Raw genomic sequence first — 20,275 nt, forward strand, 5'->3', positions numbered from 1 at the left:
GTACACGTACATCTTAGCTAGAGAATCAGGATATGGTAAGGAGAGAGAAAGAGAGAGGGTAAAGGAGTACAGAACCATGAGGGGGAGTGTGAACCCAATCACAGCCAGCACCAGAAACAAGCGACCCAGCGTCCTCCTGCCTCCCACTCTACTTCCTGCCGGACAGATATTCAGCCGATCGTACAGCAGACATCAACCCAATTTTACTCAGACATTCCTTCCTAGTTCCCCCTAATCATTCTAAGAATAGCTGATAATTTGTTCAATGTTATATTTAATCAACAACAAGCTCAGAGTCTGAATGCTCTGTGAGAAACAAGATTCGTCTTACGTCTGGCAAGGAAGATAGGAACAAAAACGCGTCTGCAGTCCTATCAATTAATGTAAAATAATTATTTAGAGCTCAATTTGACCTCTGGTTTCCAACTAAGGAAACCAGGGTCGTAACAAACTACACATTTGACACATTATAGTTTGCTAACGTTTAGGTTTGATCTGGTAATTTAGGACGGTGAGAAGCATCATCAAACGTTCACGACTAGTGAGTGGAGTCATTGTTATTTATACTTTATTTCATATTTTTGAAGAACTTAAAAAGCAAGCAATGTTGCAGAAAGACTACTGCCCCATAGTCCTGGGGGCCGGACTATTAAGTCCTGTTACGATCCACTAGCAATAACAAGATACTGCAGCCTTGATAGTTTATTGTGATCTATTAGAATTACTCTTGACCTATTGGTTTTTCGTGACCTACACTGAAAGTCCCCACACAGGATGGTTAGTCATACAGGGCTATACGATCAGAAGCCTACACTGGCAAATTTTGGGTGCAATATGAGGATATCCTCAAGAACACGGGAGTGAATAAAGTAATTGCAAAGCTCCAGGTACCTCATGCCAACGGGTCTGAATGGTCTGATAACTGGGCATTCGATGATGTAGTGTGGGAGATCATGCCGCAGTTACTGCTCATAAAGTTTGCACCTGGAGTGCTCAGGATTGGGAGATCCGTCACCTGTAGCCACCTGCCACAGGTAACGGTAACCCAACCTGAGTCTGGCAACCACTGTGTCGCACAGTCTGGTGGACGTTTTGTGCTGCCCATAAACATAGGTTTCAGATCTGAACAAATCATAGCTTCTTATACTGGTGTTTTCAGGTCGTTGGGAGTCAGTAATTTCTCTCTTATCAGACCTGAGTGTTTGGTACAATATAGTTTTGACAGCAGAGATGGGGATACCTAGATCTAATTTAAATTCATCTTTGTTACACACTAATTCAGTATCACTTCTACCTTATTCACTCCTGTGTTGATGATATCCTCATAATGCACTCAGAGTCTGCCAGTGCAGACTACTTATCACGTGCCTCTGTATGACTAACCATCCTGTGTGATGTGGATTTTAGAATCACGTAGCTAGCTTTGTGACACACTGTACTCCCCTTCATATAGTCTAGGGTAGCTGCACAAATACAGATATACCTAAATGTGTTAATAAACAAAAATAATGACCCACATATGTTACTCTTTTGGACAATAACCATTGTTAGCTTATTGGAAGTAATGGAACAATATTTTGTTTTATACTTAAAAAAGTTTCAATGATTATTCCTTTTGACCTACAGGTTGCGATTCTTGAAGCAATGAATGGATCTATCAGTGGATTATTCCACAAGCTAAGCCTGCCGTTGAAGACCACAAGTGCTCCCTGGGTACTCTGCGAAGCTGCCCTTCAGCAACCTCTACAGGAAGTTGTTTATCAATAACAACAGGCAATGGTATAGTGTTGTCCAACTCACGGCTGCGGCATTACCCACTCAGCGTGTCTTCTTACGTCGAAGATTGTCCGTGTCCTTCACATTTACTGGTTCCATTAAGGGATCTGTTTCGTCATGAGTTGCCTTTTCGACAAGACATCATTGACAAAGCTAAAGAGCGGCTTGATAATGCTGTTAAAAGTCTGCACAACAATACTTCACAAAATATTACAGTAGTTACTGTTCATGTTCGTAGAACCGACATCTTTCTTTTATCAAAGGTGCATACAACTTAGATCCCTTGGATAAGACATATTTTCAACGGGCATTTAATTTCTACAGGAACAGGTAAGTTAGATGGAATAATTTACATCAACTAAATTAACCGTAAGACTGATTATAATTACCTTGACGCCAATCTTTTTAATTCGTGGTCAAAACTAGCTATATCTACACTGTAATCTTTTGTAAACAATAGGATAGCAGCACATTGCTGTTTGCTGCTACCATCAACTCATTCTAAGCTTGTTAATACCCAATTTTTTTTTTTTTAAATTTTAAACATTTAATTTTGTGTCTACTAATTCATGAAACTCAAATTTTTTGCTTGTTTTATGCCGAGAAAGGAGACAGTGGTAGTATTAAATATTGTTTGTTACATATGATACAATTGTTGAAGCTTACCATCATGTTACATTGATATTTCTTATATCTATTTTTGATTCTAGTATAGCTAATATATAAATATTGTCTTGTTTATAAATGTCTAAAATTTATATAAGGCCTATCGTGTAAAATATTTGTCAATATAATTATACATTATAATGCTTCAGTATTCATGGAAACACAATATCAAACAAAATGGAAAAGACAATGCAAGCAAATACAAAAGTTATAACAGTAAACACATTAATTTGATATATTAAGAAAGAGGAGATACAAAACTAATAAACATCATCAACTAAATCATCTACATTTTCTCAAATAAAAGTGTCAGTAGATACATACAAAATGATTTCATTAATACTAAATATAATTGGAAAATCAGTAGAAGCCATGAGGAGGATTCGAACCCACACACTTGGTACTTCCAAGCCCACGCCCTGGACACTAGTCCACGACATGTTCAAAAGTACTGCTACCCGAGATTCAACTGAACCCTTTAGGGGTCCTGAGGCTTCCAATGAAACTAAGTCGGGGTTGCAGTACCCCCTAGAGGATTAAGCTGAATTCCAGGTTGCATTACTTTTTCAAGCATATTGTGGCATAGTGTTTAGGGCGTATACTTGGGAGTACAGAGTATACAAGTTCAAATCCACCCCATGGCTCCTGTTTTTCTCAATAATAATAAATAAAACAAACACTTTTATAATGTTTGTTTTGAGTACTTCATATCTAGATCGTGAACCACTTAATGGCAAGTAAATAACTAAATATTTTACCGGAGATGTTTCCAAGGACTTCTGCATTTTTCATTATGCATTTCTGGCAATATCATGTACATTGTTAGCATGCATTACAGTTGTATTACAATACACCCAGAAATCACAATAGCGTGATATATCAAATGAACAAATCCAAAAGGGCTTGAATTGCACTCCAGGTTGCAATTCTTTTTACCATGTCTTGGTACAGTTGACTAAGGCGCATTTGGGATCATCCCGTGCGTAGGTTCGAACCTTCATTAAGGCCCCCTGTGGATTTGTTCAGTTGTATTATAACTTTATTAAAATAATTGTTGTTGATGTTCCACAGAGCAGCTGTTCCAGTGTTCGTGGTGACCAGTGATGACCCCAAGTGGTGCCAAAGCAATATTATGGACAAGGATGTTGTTTATGCTGGTAAAAAGTGTGATGGTATTGGTAACTGTGATAGCACTGCAGCACTGTGATATTGGTAATGTTGGTGGTATTGGTAATGGTGACGTTGGTGGTATCAGTCAGGTAGCAGTAATGGTATGGGTAACATTGGTGGCATTGGTAACGTGTTATGATTACATGTGAACATAGCCTAGGCTGCCTTCAGGTGAGAGTTGTTCCTGGATGTTCCTGGATGTTCCTGGATGTTCCTGGATGTTCCTGGATGTTCCTGGATGTTCCTGGATGTTCCTGGATGTTCCTGGATGTTCCTTCCATATTTGAGGCTCTGTACATATTGCGATATGGTTAATAAATGAAAGTAGGTTAATAAGATCAAGAATCATGAGGTTCTTGTAAGTTAAAGAGGAAATATTGTGAGGAGGAGGAGTCAGAAGTCGATGTACCTCGTCTTGAACAAGGCTGGGATTCCTAAGGAGGTCCAATGTGCATGCGAGTGGATCTAGACTGTTAGAGAAGGCGATGTGGACCAATCAATGTCTTGCAAAACGGTGACGTCACACCGAGAGGACGCTGATGGGAGGTAAAATCGTCTCTTCACTTCCAACAAAGAGAGCTAGAGGACGTCTTGTCTCTACACCCGTCCTTACCTGTGCTAGTTTCGACAATTTGACGCTTGTGAGAAGGCCCGACCGACCAAGAATAGTTAAGGCCGAGATTTCCAGGAGGAACGTAATCCAGAAGCTGTTCTCGTATGTTGCCGGATTCGCCAGGATTGTGAAGAAGTTGAGATGAGGTCGTGTCACATTGCGGCTACCGGGAGCTTGACACACAACTAGGTGAGCACAACTAGGTGAGCACACTGAGGAGGTCATTTGTCGTGAAGAGGGCGACAGTCTTCGACAGCTGCACCTAAAGCAGAGGCGGGGGGATGGGACACAAGAAGGTGTCACCGTGACAAGGATTCCACATCAAAGAAATCTCGGAAGGATAATGAAAATAAATAGGAGCCAAAGAGAAGAGGCTCGGTTATCGTCAAGTGATTTCTTCAGTAGCCGCACCTAAGAGATGAGGTGAGGCTGAGACACAAGAAGGCTTCACCGTGGCAACAGTTCCACGCTGAAGAAAACTGGAAGGATAACGAAGATCAATAGGAACCAGAGAGAAGTGACTCGGCGATCGTCAAGTGTCATACACCATCGACCAGTGGACAGAAGCTGACGTGACGGTACGATTACAAGTACCAGAGATAATAGCCTGTAGTGTCTTTGAGGGATTTAAGTGATCAGTGAGGGACTAGAACATAATTCCTAGTGGCCAAGGCCGTCAGCCGAGTGAGCGGCTGTGAAGTGTTTTAATGAAATAATGGAAGGTTGAGGCCCAAGGGGGGGTGTGAGGAACGAGCCCATAATGAGATACTTTAAAGATTTACAAGAGTGTGGGCCGAGAGTTATAGCCATGTGCAAACAGTGAGGGTTGCAGAGTCCCTGTGTAAGGGACTCTGATATATAAAGATATAGGATGAGAGTGGAGGGGCCAAGAGACAGAGCCCCGGGCGAACAGTGAGGCTCGCCAAATTCCTGTGTGAATGAGAGACTATTTTGTGCGATTACCGGAATTCGAGAGCTACCGAGAATTTGTAGAGATTTCCACGATTAAGGTGGGGCCCAGATCTGATTACCAGAGTGTGTAATGGTGAAGACACGTCCCTGGATATAAACGGAAAATACAGGTATAGACAGTTACAGGTAAATTTACCAGTGGAACAAAGGACACAGGACTATACGTGGCGGACGAGAGTACAACTGATCTTGAGTTGTCAAATCTCGTCAACCAGAAGTTAGCTTAGTTCATTTATTGTGCACCCCATGCTCATCTTGTGGGCAGTAGTGGAAAGGGTTACAGAGGCACATAATGGGCTCAGGGACTGAACCCCTTAATTCATTTAGCTGAACAAGTTACAATCTTGATGAGCTAGTTACAAAATTCAATATACGTCGTCACATTACCAATGGGTTCGAGATCAACCAAAAGTACAGTTTCTAAATTAAGCAACTGACATATGTGGAGAGCTAGTGTCACAATTGATATGTTTATCCTGCACACCGCCCCCCCCCCCCATCCAGTGGGCAGCGGTGGATAGGTTACAATCACTTAGTTACTACCTACAGTTAGCAAACTGGGGATATTTGGCTAAAATTTAATGTAGCAGATAATTTTGAATTAAATATTTGCACACCTTTGGAACATTTGTTACAGAATTGTCTCTAAATTCACGTATCTTTTCGCACTCCATCACATAGTGACGGAGGGTGTGCGAATAACTGTGTTGACACAGTTTACATTTGGTCAGGTCTACATCGGCAGGTAATAAGAATTCCCAGAGATACTTGTAACCGAGTCTAAGCCGAGCAGTAGTAACATCTAGAAGTCTGCTGATTTTATTGGATGATCCATAGATGTGTGACTCATCTTGCATGACAGTATGATGATAGATGGAATTACTGGTGTCGATTTCACTTTGCCTCAGATCTACAAGATTTTGTTGAAGTTCTTGGTGTACTATTGCTCTCAGACTGCTTATTGACAATCCAAGGTTATATTTAATTTCTCCTTTAAAGGTAGATTCTTTGGCTAACTCATCAGCTCTATCATGCATTCGGAGGCCAACATGAGATGGAGTCCACATGAAATGGACTCTATTACCATCATTAATAATTTTGTTGTATTTGTGTCTAGCTTCAGACATGAGCATGTTACAGTTATGTCTTAAAGAGTTGAGAGAAAGTAAGGATGATAAAGAGTCACTTATAATTAATGTGTCAAGTTTGGAGACTTGTACACATTTCTGTGCAAGAAGCAAGGCAAATAGTTCGCAAGAAGCAAGGCAAGTAGTTCGGTCTGAAGGGTAGAGGCCCAGTGTTTTGAAAGCTCCCCACTCAAAATAGAAATGTAAATATACCAATTCCAGGCAAAATGAAATAATGGAGTGAATTAGAATTACTTCACGTCTGAGTGAGATATAGGAAATATATTTGGCCAGGCCTTGGAGAGACAGCTCCCCTGATATCCCTCATGCATATAGTTGCAGAATCCTCAGTAGCAAATAGTCTGGACTACCGAAAATAACAGCGGAAGAAATTTAATTATGTGAATAATATATTACTGGGGTTAATTTTATGATTATACATAGATTAGATTAAAGAAATGAATAATGCAATACTCAGTTATGTTTGCGGGGGTTGAACTCTGGCTCTTTGGTCCCGAGTTCAACCCCCGCAAACACAACTAAGTGAGTACTGCATTATTCATTCCTTTAATCTAATCTATGTATAATCATAAAATTAACCCCAGTAATATATTATTCACATAATTAAATTTCTTCCGCTGTTATTTTTGGTACTCCAGACTATTTGCTACTGAGGATTCAGTGAATGCCAATGTTAGAGTGAGAAAGTACCATTTAAATATAGTTATATATAAATGATTTATTAGTCGTAACTAGGAGTAAAATAATTTTTTGGCAGTGAATAGGATTTTGTATGTGAAAAATCCAGAGTTTTACACAACTCCAGTGCATGGGGGGAGTTGTGTAAAACCCTGGTTTCTGTCTCGGACAGACTGCAAGATCCAGTAAGTTCTGTAGAACTTCGGTTTCAACTCCTTTGATCATGTCGTAGCTCAGTCGATTAAGGCAGCGTCTGGGATGCTCTTGGACGCAGGTTCGAATCCTCGTCACGGCCCTTGTGAATTTGTTCATTTAATCATGGAAATATTATATAATAATAACTTTTTACCAGTTTCTACAAGAGTCCTCTCAAACAATGTTTTTGGTTTTCAATTTTTAAATGTTGTTGAGTGTTGAAAGTTCTCTTATGTATATTCCGTAATGAAATCACAATGGCGTGATATATCAGTGAACATCATTCCAGACCCTCCTTAACTGACTCGCCGCGGAGGATCACAAAGTTAACCAACGTGCATTATTATATTTTCTCCATTTTTAAAGTATAATTTATGTGACAATAGCCGTGTTAAAATTCCTATAAAGTTTTGTATTAAATTAGTCTAATTATTATGACTTTAGTAATCTTATAGCTGTCACGTTTGAGCCAATAGCGAAGGATAACAAATCCTTTTGCCCAAGATATTTAGATTTTTTTTATCTTGATCTGGAAACTTTACCCGGCATATCTGAGGTGACTTTACTGGGGCTACAATTTACTGTAGCAACAAAGGGGTGTTCGCCTTTTCGTAAGTAAGTGGAACAGTTGAATATTTTCATATGTCTTTTCAAGACATATGAAAAATTATAATTTCAAGTTACATATAACAATTATCCAAATTGCACTTTTCTGACTTGCAGGAAGCCGTGATCCTGTCTCCGACCTGGTCTTGCTGTCCCTCGGAGACCACCATGTGATAACATATGGAACTTTTGGTTTCGTCAGCGCCTTCCTTGGCAGAGGCATCATCGTTTACCCAGACCCAACTGGCTGGCCTGTTTTTCCTTGTTTCAATTCAACAATCATTCAACCAATCAACAGAGATTAGTGCTAACTATCACCTAGTTGCTGCCATCATAACATCAGGATGAACAACCCAACAGGTTTTCTTCCTATTGGGGAGTGTTGAACATGCTGTTATGGCGGTGTGTTCACTCACAGGATGTGTGGCGCTGCCCAATAAACTCACCCCTCAGGGCAAAAATTAAAACAAAAAATCTCATTAATCGTAACGGAACAGTGTGCAGCCAGTGTCTTATATATTCTAAGTCCTTCAGTAACCTCAATAAGGTTATTGAGCGACTAACAAACCGCTCTTTGATTGAAAGAAACAGACTTTAGTTAATCCCGCTCGGTTGTTGCAGGAGGTAAGCTGTCCCACTGTCTCTAATCAAAACAATAATTTATTTTAGTTTATCTTAACATATATAAAAGGTTGCCTTGTTCATTTGTTACGTTCTGGATTCCAAGCTGTGGGTGTGCGAGTTTAAGATTCCATAGCTATGCAAGATAACGAGGTGTATATAAAATGAATTATAAGGAATGAATAGACGTCGGACCTATATTACATAAGAACAAAGGTAACTGCAGAAGGTCTATTGGCCCATACGAGGCAGCTCCGATTTATAAGCACCCATATACAGGTCCAACCCACGTTTGAAACAATCGAGGGACCCCACCTCCATCACTTTACGCGGTAATTGGCTCCACAAATCAACACCCCTGTTACCGAACTAGTATTTACCAAGGTCTTTCCTAAATCTAAACTTAAGCAATTTATACACATTGTTTCGTGTTCTGTCTTGTATTAATACTTTTAATACCCTATTAATATTCCCTTCGTTATGTCCATTCATCCACTTGTAAACCTCTATCTGCAGTCATCAGGAGGACAAATCCTTCATGCAAACTGCACCTACTATCAAGAAGAGAAACCTCTATCATGACACCCCTAACTCTTCGCCTTTCCAGTGAATGCAATTTAAGCTTTATTATTACTTTTGTATTTTATTATTTATGTGATAAATAATAAATGCTCCCTAACTAATGGATTATTATATAAACCAGTATTAAGATCTCATATTTTCCAGCACAAGAAGACATTCGTTAATAAATGTAACGATTAAATGGTACCTGGATATAATGTTGGGAAAGGAAGAGAAAGTTGCGTGTGCTTCACATGGCTTTATTCCAACAGCAAACAATGACGTCACCGGTTCGGTATATGTTACATGACATCCTATTTACAATACTTATAAACAAAAGTAAGTAAGTAATTATCAAAGAAGGCACCAAACCGGGAAGGCTATGTAGCACCACCAAATGTGCGGAATAATCAGAGGGCGCTAAATATTACCAAGGATGCCAATACGAGAACAAAAACGCATAAGGCGAACGATATCGAAAGTATCCGAGTCACCAAGAATTCTATTGAGGGACACGAGACCGGGAGGGGCAGTCGGAAAGCAAGACACACGCTCGTCTTGGAAGTCAGGACATTCAAGAAGGACATGCACGACCGTAAGAGGGATAATGCAATTAGGACAATAAGGAGCAGGGCGGTGCTCCATCAAGTGACCATGGGTTAAGCAGGTATGGCCAATATGCAACCTCATCAGAGCCGTTTCCCATCGCCGGTTACGGTGGTAGGAGGACGGCCACGAGGAAACACAGCATTACCAATCTCCCAGTTGCATCTGTAACCTAGACGTAGTCCATATAACAAATGTTTCAAATTCAAATTAAAATGTTTATTCGGGTAAAGTACATACATACTAGGGGTGATACAAATATTGCTGAATTTATAGATAGAGCTAGTACATACAATGCCTAAATCCACTATCACGCAAAGCGTTTCGGCAGAAACGAATAACCTAACTGTAGAATAACCTAACCTAGGTTAGGTTATGTTAACCTAGAATAACCTAGCAGAAAAGAATAACCTAACTGCTATTTCCCTGTGGATTCCTTTTGGGATATTTAACCTTTCTAATTTGCAAGAAGAAGAAAGTACAATGGGTTGGTTAAATTACATAAGATTGGTATTTTTGCATTCATGCAATGCCACTAACACGCATAGCGTTTCGGGCAGGTCCTTACTCTAACATATCAGGCACGATGAAAGGGTACATTGTAGCAAGATTTTTTATATCATCAAATAACTACAATATAAGTTGACAGAGATGATTACCATGGTAAGGATATATATCTTAAGTACTAATAATAGTACCTTTTATTACAAATTCGCTACTTTTAGTCCTTCAGCTCGTTACTTGCAGAAATTCAGATTTGGCAACCCTGCAGCAGAGATCGGCTGTAATGTTTACCAACAACAGCTGAGCTGGTTCCTGCTCCCGTAGTTGGCCATGTTATCTTCATCAAATGAAGATTTATATTGGCAATTTTGATATTTGAGGTAAGTTGCAATGTCCATATAGTAATTTGTTTCGTAGAGAGAAGCTGTAATTGCGTCAGAAAAACTGGAGTACTTGTCAAATGTTGCTGTGAGGTAACCAGTCTCACTGAGGTGATGGGGTGAGACATTACTATGGGGTACCGGTCCTACTGTGGTGGTAGGGGAGGGCCCGGAGACATTACTGTGGGGGTACTAAAATCACTGGTGATGTGGCAGACATTATTATGGGGTACCAAAACCACTGGTGATGTGGCAGACATTATTATGGGGTACCAAAACCACTGGTGATGTGGCAGACATTATTATGGGGTACCAAAACCACTGGGGATGTAGCAGACATTATTATGGGGTACCAAAACCACTGGTGATGTGGCAGACATTATTATGGGGAACCAAAACCACTGGGGATGTGGCAGACATTATTATGATGTACCAAAGCCACTGGTGATGTGGCAGACATTATTATGGGGTACCAAAACCACTGGTGATGTGGCAGACATTATTATGGGGTACCAAAACCACTGGGGATGTAGCAGACATTATTATGGGGTACCAAAACCACTGGTGATGTGGCAGACATTATTATGGGGTACCAAAACCACTGGGGATGTAGCAGACATTATTATGGGGTACCAAAACCACTGGTGATGTGGCAGACATTATTATGGGGTACCAAAACCACTGGGGATGTAGCAGACATTATTATGGGGTACCAAAACCACTGGTGATGTGGCAGACATTATTATGGGGTACCAAAACCACTGGGGATGTAGCAGACATTATTATGGGTACCAAACCACTGGTGATGTGGCAGACATTATTATGGGGTACCAAAACCACTGGTGATGTGGCAGACATTATTATGGGGTACCAAAACCACTGGTGATGTGGCAGACATTATTATGGGGTTCCCACTGTGGTGATGGGGGAGACATTACTATAGAGTACCAGTCTCACTGTGGTGGTGGGGAGACATTACTATGGGCTTCTTACCTATCAGTACTTACCTATCAGTGATTGGGGAAATGAGGTCTAGCTCTTTAAGCCAGGTGCCTTGTTGTTGGTACTAGCTTTGTTGTACCCATTGTGCTAAAAGCTTCACTATTCTAACAATCACTTTGTCAAACCTTTCCTTAAAGTTGTGAATGGAGGTGGCTTCCACAACTTCTTCTCTTAGTGCATTCCACTTGGTGATCATTCGTATAGAGTATAAGTGTTTCCTTAACCACTGCACTGCGCAAAGCGCCTTTAGGCGCTCAGAGAGTTGTGCTTTTTGTTTTTAATTTGGCTATATTTTAATGTTTTTTAATGTTTTCATTACTATTTGTGTTTTGAAATGGAAATATTTGACTTTGGAAACATTTTGACATTAAATTTACCTGAACATTTGTAAAAATAACAAAAATATGTCCTTGTCAATTGCACCAAGACGTTTTTGCCGAAAATAGGTGAGCAGTGCAAGGGTTAAATTTCTTTGACTCATTTGTGATCCAGCTTCCATTTGTGTCGTCTTGTCCTACTGTCTTTAAACTTAAAGAAGCTGTCCAGTCCCACTGTGATAGTGGTGGAGACATTACTATGGGGGTATCAGTCCCACTGTGGACTGATATGTCCGACTGGGAGAAACGTTATTTTTTTTATTTTCTTCATAGATGTTCAAGAGATACATTTACAATACTGTACTAACTAGCATATATACATTTTCTTCTGTTGTTCATGGATAGGGTTGAGATCTGTTAAACATATAGTTCAGTGATTGATTGAACAATCAACCATAGAAGGTGATTGTAGTGTTTTTAAAATGCTTACCTAATTACTGTACATACATAAATGCATACATTAATACAAATATTTATGTCTGTCCTACATAAACAGTGTTGGAGGTATGTTCTTTTATACATAATGTGATTCATGTGTGTGTTTACAAAGATGATTGATTGATGAAGATTAAGCCGCTCAAGCGGTGGCACGGGCATGAATAGCCCTTAATTACAAAAGTGAAATGTATTTCTTACTTGCTTATACATACATATACATACATTACAGAAACATACAGAAAGTAGTTATTAAACACCTAACTGTAGAGGATGATTTAAGATTCATTTACAAGATCAAGTTTTAGTTACTTCACATATATTACCTAACTGATGCATTACATAGTCAGTCTTGGGTACATGTCCAGTATATCAAAAAGTGTTCCAGTTTTCAGATAGTATTTACAGAGTTCAGCATATCTCAACCCAGGGGAATGAAAGTCGGTCAATATGGGACATTCTACAATATAATGTTCAAGGGAATTCATGTTTTCTTTTTCACAAATTTGACACATGGTGTATTCGACATTTGAGTTTTGAGAAAGCTGCCAGTTATGTCTATATCCCAGGTGTATTCTGGCCACTATAGCATCATATTTGCAAAGTTCTTGCTCTATTAGTTTCATATTATAAATTATATATAACTGAATAAGTGAATTATATATTAATGTATCTTCATGGTATTCATCATAATGTTAACCACTGTACTGCACAACCCATGATATCATGGGGAATGGGGTGTAATTACCTAAGAGTAAAATGTCAAACCTTTCCTTAAAGTTGTGAATGGAGGTGGCTTCCACAACTTCTTCTCTTAGTGCATTCCACTTGGTGATCATTCGTATAGAGTATAAGCTGCCAGTTATGTCTATATCCCAGGTGTTCTTATAGTAGTGGTGTTATAGGATGTAGTTATAGTGGATGTTATAGTGTAGTTATAGGATGAGAGCTATGTTCATGGTGTCCTGTCTTCCCCGCACTCTTTGTCATATAATGCTTGAAAACTACTGATGGTTTTGGCCTCTACCAACTTCTGCCTAACTTGTTCCAACTGTTTACCACTTTGTTTGTGAAAGTAATTTTTCTTATATTGCTTCGGCTGTTTGCTTTGTTTAAATCTATGACCTCTTGTTTGTGAAGTTCCATGTCTTAGGAATTCTTCCCTATCAATTTTATCGATTCCCATTACTATTTTGTACGCAGTGATCATATTGCCTCTTTTTTTTCTTCTGCTCTTCTAGTTTTGGTATACTTAATGCCTCTAACTACTCCTCTTAGTTTTGTCTTAGTTCCAGGAGCCATTTCATTGCATGTCTTTGCACTTTTTCTAGTTTGTTGATGTGCTTCTTAAGATATGGGCACTGCATATTCCAGTGTTAGTCTCACAAAGGTCATGAACACTTTCTTTAATATTTCGCCATCCATGTACTTAAACACTATTCTGAAATTGGAAAGAGTAACATAAGCTCCTTGCATGATGTTCTTTATGTGATCCTCAGGTGATAGTTTTCTATCTAGAACCACTCCTAGATCTGTTTCTATCAGAATTTTTTTTAAAGATTTCTCACATAATTTATAGGTTGTTTGGGGGTCTATGTTCTCCTACTCCACATTCCATAACAGCATTTATTCACATTAAATTCCATTTGCCAAGTGGTGCTCTATACATTTATTTTGTCCAGGTCTTCTTGAAAGGTATGATAATTATCTAAGTTTCTTATCTTCCCTATTATCTTAGCATCATCAGCAAACATGTTCATATAATTCTGTATTCCATCTGGTAGATTGTTTATGTAGACAATTAACATTACCGGTGCAAGAACTGAACCCTGTGGTACTCCACTCGTGACATTTCTCCAGTCTAATACATTTCCTCTGATTACTGCCCTCATTTTTCTGTCGGTTAAAAAATTGGCATTCCATGTTAGAAGCCTACCTGTCACTCATCCAGTATGTTCCAGTTTCTAGAACAATCTCTTATGTGGAACTCTGTCGAAAGCCTTTTTAGGTCCAGATAGATGGACCTAATCACAGATAAACCCAACCATCTCTTTCCTGTAAAATCTCTGTAGCTTGATCATAGAAACTGAGTAAATTTGTTACACAGATCTTCCAGATTGAAAACCATACTGTCTGTATGTGTTATTATAGTTTTTCTCCAGGTATTCTACCCATTTAGTTTTAATTACTTTTCCAATATTTTGACTATTACACTTGTCAGTGATACAGGTCTATAATTGATGGGGTCTTCCCTGCTGCCATTTTTGTAGATTGGAACAATGTTAACCCATTTCCATACATCTGCTACGACTCCTGTACACAGGGATGCCTGAAAAATCAGTTGAAGTGGAATGGTGAGCTCAGGTGCACATTCTCTTAGACCCCATGGTGAAACTCCATTTGGGCCAACTGCTCTGGTCTTACTTAGCTCCTTGAGTATTTTTTACACTTCGTCTCTAGACACCTCTATGTGCTCTATGTTGTTCTCTGGAATTCTTATTGTGTCTGGTTCTATGAAGATTTAATTTTGTACAAATACACATTGGAACTTTTCGTTTAATTTCTTTTTCATTTTCATTTACTCATTTCCTTTTCATTTTCTGAGAATCTGTTTCCCATTTTCAACCTTTGAATATTATCCTTTATCTGGAATTTGTTGTTGATGAAACTTTAGTCCAGGGGACCTTTGACAAGCTACTGACTTCCTGTCCTCATCGAGGCCACTAGTATTAATGGCCCTCAGATAAATTCAGAGTTGGTTTGTTTCTGTTTTACATTTGCCCACTATCTTTTTCCTCAAAATTTCTTTCTGCCTCTCTCCTCACTGCCGTTTAGTTGTTTTTCGCATCTTTGTATTGCTGGTATGTTTGGGGGTTTGGCCTCTTCTTATATTTTTACAGTTTTACATTTTTGTGTCTTTTCATCTCTAGCCCTCTTGCAATTTCTGTTGAACCAATTCTGTTTCCTAGTTCTGCATCTCTGCTATGGTATAACTTTGTGCCTTTATCATATATTTCACATAACTTGACATACATCTCTTTACTTCCTAGCCTAACAGCAAGTCTTTCCAGTCAAATTCTTTAAAGAAATGTCTAAGTTCCCATAATGTCCTCTCCTGAAATGAGGTTTTTCAACTGCTTCTACCTTCAGTTTGTGCTTCGGAGAAGCTGTGGGATCCTTGTGAGGGCAATAATACTCCAGGTGGCAATTCTTTTGACCACGTTGTGGCACAGTCGACTAAGGCGCATCTGGGATCATCCCGGACGTAGGTTTGAACCCTCTTCACGGCCCTTGTGAATTTATTCATTTTACAGTTATCAAATTTAGGGTATCACAACAAATCACCCCTTTACCTCTGGACTCACTGGTTTCTCCTGGAATGAATTCACAACATACACATGGAAATTTATTCACAGAACGGTAAAAAATTGAACCAAACCACACTTCAACACGATATCAAAATCGTGACTAAAAGTGTGAATACCTCATACACAACCAGGGAATAAATTATAGTGGTCATGCAGACGTACTGTAACCGTCCCTTTCATGTGCGTTTCCTTGACTATGCTTCCCTTACCTGTACAGATGCTATGGGACAACGTCAAGTCGGATGTTGATGTTAAGTCAACAATAGAAACTGGAGCACAAACAATCACAGAGACAGTATTTGAGTACTCACATTAGACCAGCCTTCTCATTCAACCTCTCCTCATACATACAGAAATAAATACTTCAGTTGATCGAAGATCTGCTCAGCACTCTCCACATGTGGTTATAAAAAGACCACATGAAGTAAAATGGTACCAGGTGGTGGGTGGCATCTGGGTTCACTCGCACGGGATGTGTGGGTGGCACAGAAGAGGGGTGTAGCATCACAACGGCAAAATTTGTACAGTCCAACCGGGAGAGTGAGCGGCGCACGGTGTCACTGGCGGTGAAAGTGCGTGAGCTCACGGGATGAACACACGATTTAGGAGACATTAGGTGGTAACCACTTGTTAAAGGTATACAGGGGTGATGATGCAGTTTGGTGGGAATAACACTATGTCCACAGAAGTGTCTAATTCACTTAATTACTTCAGAAGAAATCACAAAACACTGGGAAAACTTTCCTCATTCCCTTCTAGTCAGCTATCGTAGCAATATGTTGACGGGTGACTATGGATGCTGCTGCTGATCACGAATCTTAACAATTCACATAGTGGTACACTCTCTTTCACTTATCTCAAATCCCAATTAATCTTCCACATTCGTTCCAATTGGATTCTGGCAGCAATTCACAGTAGCGGGAATCGGAACAGATTGATGAGATGAATATTAACGCTCTGTTAACGGAGATTGGTACTATTGGCTGATAGTACAATCCTTCATGTTCGAGCAGGGCGAGTCACAGGTACAGAATGGTGTTTGGGTGTCCCGGGCGTCATAACCTGGCGCCCTGCACACTGTCCCCTCTGTTCTTTGAAAGGAGCCAATCAGAGTGTAGGCTGATGGTGCCGCCATGAATCACGTATCTTCCCTGGGTCACGTTGTATCTTCTGACATCACTGGAGAGGCCTCTTGCTTACAAGATCGTTGGAAAAGGTCTTAACCTGTTGTAACACGGGATCGGGTTCCTCTCTCTACTTCTCTTCCTTCTCCCTCTACCCGTATTCTTACTTTTATTTCTAAACCAAGGGACTCCAAAACTTTTAACAAAGCCAACTCCACGCCACGTGGTCCTAAGACGATTGACCGACTTAGGATTCTACAACCAGTATGGCGTGACCTAGGCTCTGAGCAAAACCCTAGAGTCGCCTCTACGCTGCCACCACCAGACCAGTAACACAAGAGCAATGATCGAGGTCTGAATCGATCACGCTAATTAATCACCTAGGGGCTTGATCCCCACTCGATGACCGTGGAAACTTAAGTGTGAAATTAATTACACGGGAATGATTCGATGTTAGAATCGGCGCCCAATCCAACTCTACCTCGTGTGGACCACGTGACCAGGACAAGTTTACACATAAAACACATGGAAATAATGAAATGCAAAATATTAACTAATTTAATTTATTAAAAGAAAACTAAAACAAAATCTAAATATGTTCACTCCCTGTCACTTTAACACTCCCTACTTGACCTGAGTGGCAAATGAGAAGACTATCCCTATAATTAACAATAGCAACTATACCTTGGGCGACCAGCTCTAGGTGTTGGGCTGGTCTTGGGGAGAGGTAAGATGTTTGACCTCTCCCAGCTGCTCCCGTATTCACACTGATTTGTCCTCGTCTGGCCTAGCCCAGACTAGAACATTGTATCCTTCCGCCTAGTCAAAGTTTTACCAAGTTACTAGCCAGGTTTAAGTTATAACAATTAACCTCTGTTGTACTTAATTGATCCAGACTGGTTGAATTATTTTACTGAATTAAATTACAAACATCTAACGGCAGAGCTGTTCCCGATCACAAAAATGGTTATTAAAACTTTGAGAAATAGTAGACCTGTCAACCCCTGATGACCTATGACCGCCGGTCACTCCGCCTTATAAGTTAGATCTGATTCGTGACGTCACTGATGGTGACAAACTCAATAATTAGAATACTCTTGATATTGTATCCAGTACTATTATACAATACAATTTTAATGCAAAATGAATAAAGGCTAATTTTCTCTAAATTACTGAATACTATAGGATGGTTCATTATACGCAGCTATGAACAAAGCGTCGGTTATTTCCACCGCGTATTCCCCTGGGGGTCAGGTCACCATGCGGGCTCAGCTTCCCATTCTCTTTTGTCGATAAACCACTCTGGATAATTCTTACAACAGCCTAGTTTGTTACAACCCCCCCCGCACAAGCACTTAGTAAACCTTGTTAATTTGTTAAAAATCACGAGGTTTAGTATCCAAACCCACAATTCAACTCATGCCATAAACAAAAGCTAACCTAACTAATAAAATTTGACAAATATTTGAGTGTCCAACATCAACATGTTTAAATTCATAAATTTCTCAGCTGTCAACTGACAGCAATCCTCAAACATCAGGAAACATACATCCTATCCTTACTGACCTAGCTAAATAACATGGCCCTACTCTACCATCAAAGACTAGCTATTAAACTCTTGGCTCTTCACTAGCCAAGTCCATGTGTCCTCTAGAGCCGGCCACTCCGTGCTCAAACAAACATTAAAGTTATATCATCAGACTGAACTTTCAGTCATCCGGGAGCGTACTACGGAACTATCAGGTACACATCCGTGTACTAACCACTCCCCATCAATGTCAACCTTGACATGTTAAGGAACACACCTAACGTTTATTACATGTATCTAAAAATAAAAAAAAATTCCTATACTATATCACAGGTTTCAGCTGACTGTACAGCCAAGTGTTCTCACTCACTAGAAGTGTCAATGTTTATATTGGTCCGCCTCTCCTGTGTTCAAACATTCTGAAAAAAATAGCACAACATAATTTTCCATAACCGTTTGTTCTGGGCTGAGACAATTACACAGGGGCTTCGATTTTGATTACTGACCAATTTATAGAGTTAAATTTTCATATATTATACCAGAATTATTATTTTAAATCTGTTTTTCAACATTTAAAAAAATAGTGATTCTAACTCTGTTTTTCAACATTTAAACAAGAGTGTCCAGATATTCTTTTACACAGATGTTCAGAGCCAACTTTGTTGTTTGTATCAATTGTTCATATTGAGTAATCGAGAAAAAAAAAAAATCGATGCTGCTGGATGCTGAATGTAGTCGCTGACGATGACAGTGTCGATCTTGCTTCTCTCCATGTGTAGACATCAATACCTGGTCCTCTTGTACTCCCATCCAGTACTCCTGAATGACGACAGAGTGTAGTAGAGCGGAGTGCCAAGTGACAGCTGTAGAATACTGTTACTTCGGCCATTAATCTTGCTCTCGACAGTCCACACGCCTTCATATCAATCACAGTTCACACGGCAGTCTTGATGTTAAACTTGACGGCGCAGATGACCACAGCAGAACAGAACTGGATGTACCAACAGTGTCTCTTAGCAGGAGTGGTGTCAGAAGGTCGTAGAGGCGGGTTGCTTGTTTGCAGAACAGGTGAATCTCGTCTTCCATCATTGCTCACGTCATCTCAGGCGTGTCTTGATGTCACCAGGTTACTAGGCCGTAAACACCAACTGTGTATACCCTCGTACCGCCGACTTTAGGCCAAAGGAGACAATTTTGCGACCTTCTATTGGCGAGTCCCGGTACTCTGTAGGGAAACCGTGCCTTCCACCTGTGACCGCCTTACTTCCGCTTTCTTGTTACTTCAGATGACGTAATCATTAATCTTCCGGCGAAATTCTTGAGTACTGCTACGTGCTTTCCATTTCTTGACCTCTCCTCCAACACTGCTGGAATGGCTGCAGTCTTGATGACGCAGCAGGTGGGTATTGGTGATCTCGAGACAGCTACCCCGGCGTTGTATGGCACCTCCGGTGACTGCTATAATGTGGACAGCTCGCTGGCCCTGACAACCTCGTTAGTGACGTGAGGCGTCGGCCGGGTGACTCTTGGACAGTCACTCATCCCCAAAGTAACTGATGTATGGGTTGCTGGGTCTGGTGGGGGGAGGGCTTTGTGTAACGTGCCTCCCCCCTCGGTCTTTACAGACAAGGGTTCACGTGTGGCTGGAACAACTGGGTCGGTGTACCAATCAGACCTGGGAATAGACAGACACAACACAGCGGAAGCATAGATATACTCTGGGTTTGGTGGAGGTGGAACCCAAGAGCACGGTAAAAGTTGCTACCTGAGTTAAGTATAGACATAGTACATCTCATTGCCTTTACAGGAAAATCTAATGAATACTAAATTATACTAACCAAGGAAGTTACTTTACTGTATAGCGCGAGATCTCGTCACCATAGGGTGGCGAGACTGCACCTGACTACTAATGAGCGATGACAGAGGGTCATCCTCATCCTCTGAC

General features: G+C 40.2%; 1 protein-coding gene and 1 long non-coding RNA gene across 2 annotated transcripts in view; both read left to right on the forward strand.

The window, feature by feature from the left end:
* The first annotated feature begins 1,780 nt into the window (after window positions 1-1,780).
* Window positions 1,781-9,128, forward strand: LOC138365533 (uncharacterized). Its single transcript, XR_011228906.1, has 3 exons — window positions 1,781-2,106; window positions 3,514-3,599; window positions 7,942-9,128. It is a non-coding gene; the product is annotated as an uncharacterized lncRNA (long non-coding RNA).
* Window positions 9,129-10,362: 1,234 nt separating this feature from the next.
* The window catches only part of LOC123772509 (zinc finger protein 271), a 34,623-nt gene continuing 24,710 nt past the window's right edge, over window positions 10,363-20,275 (forward strand). Inside the window, exon 1 of the mRNA XM_045765742.2 lies at window positions 10,363-10,496. The gene's annotated coding sequence lies outside the window, so the exon portion shown is untranslated. The remainder of the gene's footprint in view (window positions 10,497-20,275) is intronic.

This window comes from Procambarus clarkii, chromosome 17 (genome assembly GCF_040958095.1).
Source record: "Procambarus clarkii isolate CNS0578487 chromosome 17, FALCON_Pclarkii_2.0, whole genome shotgun sequence".
Lineage (NCBI taxonomy): Eukaryota > Metazoa > Arthropoda > Malacostraca > Decapoda > Cambaridae > Procambarus > Procambarus clarkii.